At 32.4% G+C, this 7,195-nt stretch overlaps 1 protein-coding gene across 1 annotated transcript in view; it reads right to left on the bottom strand.

The window, feature by feature from the left end:
* Positions 1-5,383: 5,383 nt before the first annotated feature.
* Positions 5,384-7,195, bottom strand: part of LOC111088702 — a 5,398-nt gene continuing 3,586 nt past the window's right edge. The window contains exon 2 of the mRNA XM_022399513.1: positions 5,384-5,588. The gene's annotated coding sequence lies outside the window, so the exon portion shown is untranslated. The remainder of the gene's footprint in view (positions 5,589-7,195) is intronic.

The following is a 7,195-nucleotide window of genomic DNA, read 5'->3' on the forward strand; positions in this document are numbered from 1 at the left end:
GAACATAAGCTAAAGGAATAGGATGTTCAGTTGAACATAAGCTAAAGGAATAGGATGTTCCATTGAACATAAGCTAAAGGAATAGGATGTTCCATTGAACATAAGCTAAAGGAATAGGATGTTCCATTGAACATAAGCTAAAGGAATAGGATGTTCAGTTGAACATAAGCTAAAAGAATAGGATGTTCAGTTGAACATAAGCTAAAGGAATAGGATGTTCAGTTGAACTATAATGCGTAATGTCTAAAAATGCTCTCATGCTATTTTTTTCATCTTTTTGAAGTTCTAAATTATTTTAGTATCAATAATCTTTTGCTTTCATTCATAACATATATTTGACTAAGTACAGTGAAAATATGTAATGATACTTCAGTGAAATTGGTTTACTCAATCTCCGTTACCTATTTCCCGAATAATCTACGTTTAGGTTGATAGCGTGTCAGTTATATAAAGGTTACATATATTTAGTGAAGTGATTCTGTTAAATTCTAGAGGAATTTCAATTATGTATTCAAATTGGGCAAGAAAGGCCAATACAGTGGTTAACTGTAACTGAAATGTGGACCAGTGTTGGTTTAATCAGATGTGATAATATACATGACCAGTGTTGATTTCATCAGATGTGATAATATACACGACCAGTGTTGGGTTTCATCAAATGCGACTATATATGATCTGTGTTGGGTTTCATCAGATGTGATAATATACAAGACCAGTGTTGGGTTTCATCAGATGTGATAATATACAAGACCAGTGTTGGGTTTCATCAAATGCGACTATATATGATCCTGTGTTGGGTTTCATCAGATGTGTTAATATACATGGACAATGTTGGTTTTTATCAGATGTGAAAATTTACATGGTGAGCGTTGGATTTCATCAGATGTTATGATATGCATGACCAGTTTTAGGTTTCATCACATATGACGATATATCTTACCAATGTTGGGTGTTGTCAGATTTTTCATGGCAAATCATTTCTTCAAGTAAAATCAAACATATTTTTTTATAAGCAAATAAAGAATAAAATGAGCCCCAATAAAAGATTTGTTATCACGTGTTCTTGTGAGCATTCATCATAATTAAAAACCAAGCTTCCATTCTTTACATAAGTAAAGATACCAAGAAGTGTTTAAAAAGAAGCATATAGAGAAAGGGGGGATTTCTATACAAACACCACATTCAAACAGTTATTCCTGTTTCTGAATCAAACTTTCACTAAACTACTGACAAAATAAGTAATGTCTCTTCTGTACAGAACATTATTAGCAGATGTATCTGTGAGAGGTTGATGAAATTTGTGTTCTTTACAAAATATGTTGGTGGCAATATAAAGATTAAACGTACATAAGAATAAAATTATTCATGTCTAACATTTTAGTTTTTTATCAAAAAGCAATAAGTAACATGCGACTTAAAAACAATTCACCTAATACAATTGGTTAAAGAAACTTTCAAGATAGACAATGTATGAAAATAAAATCCCTCAAATTATTGATGGGATTTGAAAATGAAATGCAAATGTTGAATTAATGTTTTACCAGTTATAAATATACAGTTTTTTGTCCTAAATACACCAGTAATGATTGAAAATAAATAGATTGTATGTATATCCCATGTAATGAAGGAGGAAATGGGAGAAATCCCATTAGTACCCCCTAGTGGCCACCCCTACTGACTGATATATATTCAGCCACCACTGGAGCTATGAAATATATGCATTGTAAAAGAAAAATAACTTCTTGACACTTCCAAAATCATTCCTTGTTCATTAAACTATATCAACTGCAAAGGCCTAGGAGGGGTTAGAGGTCAAACAAACTTCTCTCAAATTATAGTAGGATTCATTAGTCTGTAGATCCACCTTCTTGTGTAAGAAAATTCAAACCTAAGTTGAAAGGATAGTCATACACATATCTTTCCTGTGCAACACTTTTATTTTGGACCGATGATTCCATCTTGATGCAGAAGCAATTGAAAGAGTTTACGTTAATAGTCCAGGAGATTTTTAAAGCTTCTTAATAAAAAGTGCGATATATATGTTCCTGGTAGTTATATTGATTTGAACTTAATCATTTCAGAAGAAATAATAATCAGGAGTGCTCAAAGATTAAGCAACCCTAACTTTGCCCCGCACATGGATTAGAGGTATGGATTGAAGTTTTGATAAAAACAAACTATGTAAGTATCATAAACATAAACGGTCCATATTGGACAGATGGTCCACCAGGGCAGTGGAGATCTATAAATCCTATGCCAAAATTTTGATGTGGGGGGAAACGGAAGTACCCTGAGAAAACCCACTTTCACTGGTAATGAGCCAATCCATTATCAGTGCATGGTTAGCGAGAAGAAATAAGTTGGAGAGATAAAGTGAAGTCTGGTTCTGGGGGTTAATTAATGTTTAGAGGAGTTTTGGATTCTTCTGATATTTACTAGGACTTTACTTGAGTTCGGATTCAAGTTCCAGTATGCTTGTGATGGCATGAAATCCTCAGTGTCATTGGTAAGTTGGCGGAGAGAAGAAAAGGTATGTCATGGTCTGGTAGGTGGTGGTTGTCATTTGGATGTTGTGAAACATGGGCTTGGTAAGGGTAGGGGGTGGGTGTGGCTTCCAGTATGGTTTCTCTGCTTTGAAGTGGTAGAATTTGAGAGAGCAGCCGTGAGAGAGGATGAAGTCTGTTGTTAGTTTAGAAGTCATAACTTTCATGAAATGAGAGGGTGAACCTGTTTTCTTGGATGTGATTCGGTGGACTATGTGGATCGTTGAGTTGGTTGAAGTTTCGAGGGCTCGATGGATTTCTTTTATGGTAAAGGATACGTGAACATTTCTTAGAAATACTGTGTGGAGACTGGCGTTGCTTTTTGGGGGTCGGCACGTGATGGGTGGGTTTGAAGACTAAGGGTGGCAGAGGTAACAGAGATCTTCAGGTGTCCTGGGCTGGAAGAGTATACATGCCTTGCGGAGACAATGAGTGTGCTCAGGGAATACACGGGCTTGAGGCTTATATCTTCGGATGAAGTTGGCAGTAGTCCGATAATTACCAGCAGTGTTGGGTAGGGGATAGTCTGCTTACTGGCAGGAAGCATGGTAAAAATCATACGACAGATATCAAAATGCACCTTATCGGCTTGGCTGTTAGACTAAGAATGGCCGCAATATATATGACATGTAGATTAAATTCATATTGTGTTGTATACATACCTGAATTTTTATACTGAAACAATTTAACAGTTCAATATGATCAAATCTTGATATTACATAACTTCAAGATACCTAGGATAAATCGTGTGGGACCTTTGAACGACTATCATGTAATACTCATCATAATTTTTAGTTTTTTATCTTGGATCTTGTATTTGAATATGCAATGTATGGTTTTAAGTATAAAAAGCATGAAAAATAAAGTTATGATGTCCGTGATACGTAATTTAAAATTATTAGTTTCTATAAATCTCCGATCTCATTAAATTCATATATATATTTATTGAGAGACCATAGAGGTAGTTTTGATCATATCAAAAGAGAATAATTAACTTATCTTACCTCTCCTTTAAATAGAAGTTTAATACAAAATATGATATGAAAATAAAAGGCCTAATAGTTTGGTGTGTGGTTATCCCTGCACAAATAAAATGTCAACGTTTTAAATGTTAATGTTTTATGTAAATCTTGAACACTAAGACAAAGAAAGTTCTGAGTTGTAACGGGTATAAAACCTTTTCTGCACAATATATTCAGCATGGTAATAAAAAGTTGTGTATTTCCTGAGGAGTGGGCAACAAGTCAAACACTCCAGCAGAATGGTAAATAAAACTAAGCGAAGAAACATTAACAGTTATAAGAAAAGATAGTTACAAAAAATGTTCCTTCTCTTAATTTTTCTAAAACATATCTGGGAATTTTGTAGTGGTATAGTGCACTGTATGATATTACAAATAAATATAAAACATGGCTTGTATATAACCCCATGTTTAATGATAATTATTAGTCACATATTTTATGTTTATAAGTAATCTAACTTAAGTGTATTTATTTTAAACTCATGTATTGTAACAACTTTTACTTATTAAGGTCACTATATTTATTAATATAATAAAAATATTTCAACCATTAAAATAGTCTTGTTACTGATGGAAATGGACTACAACGATGGATGTTGTTACATTTTGTCTAAAACCATCTTCAAACTCGCTAACGAAATCTTTGATTTTTTCATGTGACATTATTATGATTTACAGATTAGTCAGTAAGCTATTTTCTTTTCTAAACATTACTAGCCAGAAACATCCTCTCTGGCAAAGCATATACTTTAAACGAGAGGAAATTGTTTGTTCAGTTAGACTTTTGTGTTTTTCTGATAGGAAAATAAAACCAAATGCTCTAGGGTAAACCTTATGCCAGAAGGAAAAAAATGGTTAGTTTCTGGTTTATCCAAGTGCCACTACTACTACTACTAGTACTTCTAAAGTGAGAATCTGTTTTCTTTGTATGCTTCCTCAAAAGCTTTATAACAGGGAAGGCCTACGATTATCTTCCAAAACAAAAAACTGTACCCCTGAGTAAAAAACTTCTTACACCTGTGAATGCTTTGATTCTCTGCATGAGAGGGCTCTGAAAATTATTTTTAATTTCTTAGAATATCTGATTCTTAAAATACCCACTATTAAGGGAGAAAACTAACGTGTAAAACTATGTTAAACAATTCATTGTTACAGTAACCATAAAATATCAGCAAAACTCATTATCATATTGATTCACAACATTGTTGGAAGCTTCACAATTGGCTACAATGTTTTCTTTTACAAATCAATATTATATTTGATTAATTTTTTTTCATAGGTTGAAAATTATGTATATAAACAACTAACGAAAGTTTACCATGATTATTTAGTTTTTCCCAAGTATTCTTGCTACATTTTAAATGGAACTGAGTAGAAAAAGTATTACAATAGAAACCCAGTGATGTTATTGAACTTGTATTTATGTGATAACTACGCTTAAATATGTGTACACAATTCTATAGATATATATAATTATTCAGTTGGTGTTCCTAAATAAATAGAATACCCATACATTATACATGCGTTTAGACAAACTGTAGTCGTGTTACATAGATATTCAGTTTTACATTTGTAACTATATCTTTCGTCTTGTGCTATAACCTTGACATCTGACCTTAGTTAACTCTAACCAGTTTCCTACATTAAATGAGTGCACATGTACTTATCTGTACGATTACTAAGATTTGAAATAACACCGATGTATACCAGCTAAACATGAGCAACTTGAAGGATGTTAAAAGTTGTAAAAACCACAAGTTCGCACCAAACCAATATTTTGAAAACATGGAAGTTTGATAAGCATAAAAATCTAATGAAATAAACTCAAAATGGGAATTTTATTTTTTCATGTGGTACAGGTTTTGGTGGACCATATTTCATCTGCAACAGAGCTTGAGGAACCCTAAGTTTTTTTGCACCTAGAAAATAAACAAACTTGTAACACGTCTCTCCTTTTAAGACAATACCATTTTGGTAAACATGACGAAATGTCTCCATTGCTCCAAAAAGATCATCGGTTGCACCTGTGAATGGATCAGCAACAGTAAATATTACAACCGATTTGATATTAAAGAAACATCTTGGAAAATAACAAACTTATTTTGAATATAGAGCATGATATGAACTTCTATTTGTTTGGTTCTGATATACAGTCCGTTATTCAAGTGTTTCAAAAACAGATTTCTTGGAAATATAACATCCTTTAACCTAAACTGTATCAGCAAAGGTGTACTTAAATTAAGACACAGTCACGTTTTAGGTTTATGCACAATTCATCCACTAAACTGAAATGCTACGAAAAGAGTTTTGTCGAATTTTAAATTTACCAACTTACAAAATATTTTTTTTTGGGTATTGGTTCCATTAATAACAATATTATGTGAGTGTATAGACAAAAATTCAAGCATTAATCAAGAAACAAAATACCAGCACACTGAGAAATATTGGTTTCAGGGTAACTTAACTGAGTATAACATATCTAATAAAAGGTTAGGAGGACGAAATGCCATTTGATTATCAATGCGTGAGGTCCACCTTTTATCCAAAACAAAACAAATCCTGATATCAGAAAAACTTAAATACAGCCCTTCATATTCCTATCCAACAAAACTTTAGAATAATTCATTTTAACAGTAATAACCACATAATTAAGTAAATCGTTTCGTAAGTTTACTATTCTGACTCTAGGTTTCCAAAGGTGAAATCTAATGCTAATGTCATGTTAAAACTGAATTAAAAGATTCGGGTCAGATCGGAGGAAAGAATTTTAAAGGAGATATTTTGGATGTAGAAATTGTGTTACAATATATAGAAATATTTCATATCGATAACAGCTGAAACGAATTTAATGTGTAGTTGGCAAGGTTATTGTGATAATGAAAGCTCAAAGGCCTTGTAATAATGTATCAGTTTTGGAAGAAATTTTTTCAGACTCGCACAACTGGCCTTGATCTCATGCTTAAGCATTAAAGTTCACCCGAAGAAACTGAAATTTTCTCATGTAACAAAATTCAAATGTTCTTTCTCTAATGGTGAAATACTTAAACCTAAATCTATGGTGAACAAGTCTAATTAGGAACCTATTCCATTCCAGGATTAATGTATAAATTATGGAGTACTTTGTCTGTTTGTAAGATTTGTTAGACATATATATACATGGTAACACTAGGACACATTAAATTTTGGGTCTGATGATTCAGTTCATTGACTTATTAAGGGGAAAGATGAACCTGATTGGTCAAAAGAATTTTTTTTGCACCTTTACTTTTCAAACATTCATGTTCCTACTTCGTAGCTCAAACTGCTGTACAAATCAAATAAACAGATAATTTTTTCAATATGATAAAAACTGCAAGCCCATGTAGTTTTAATATAAATTTTTGACAATGAATAACAATATCATTCTGTAAATTTATCAGATATTTAAGATGTAAAGTTAATTATAAAGTTTAAAGATTTCTATCAAATAATAGACTAGGATTACACTAATGTTTTTGACTTTAATATGAAATAAACAGTGTTGTTTAGGGTTTCATAGGATATAAGATACTCCATGATTTTTGTTAACTGCCCCATATTCCAAAAAAAGGGGAAGAGAGTTCCTTTGGGTGGGGGTGCCATATAATTGTAG

Source organism: Limulus polyphemus, unplaced genomic scaffold (genome assembly GCF_000517525.1).
Source record: "Limulus polyphemus unplaced genomic scaffold, Limulus_polyphemus-2.1.2 Scaffold4259, whole genome shotgun sequence".
In the NCBI taxonomy this organism is placed as follows: Eukaryota; Metazoa; Arthropoda; class Merostomata; order Xiphosura; family Limulidae; genus Limulus; species Limulus polyphemus.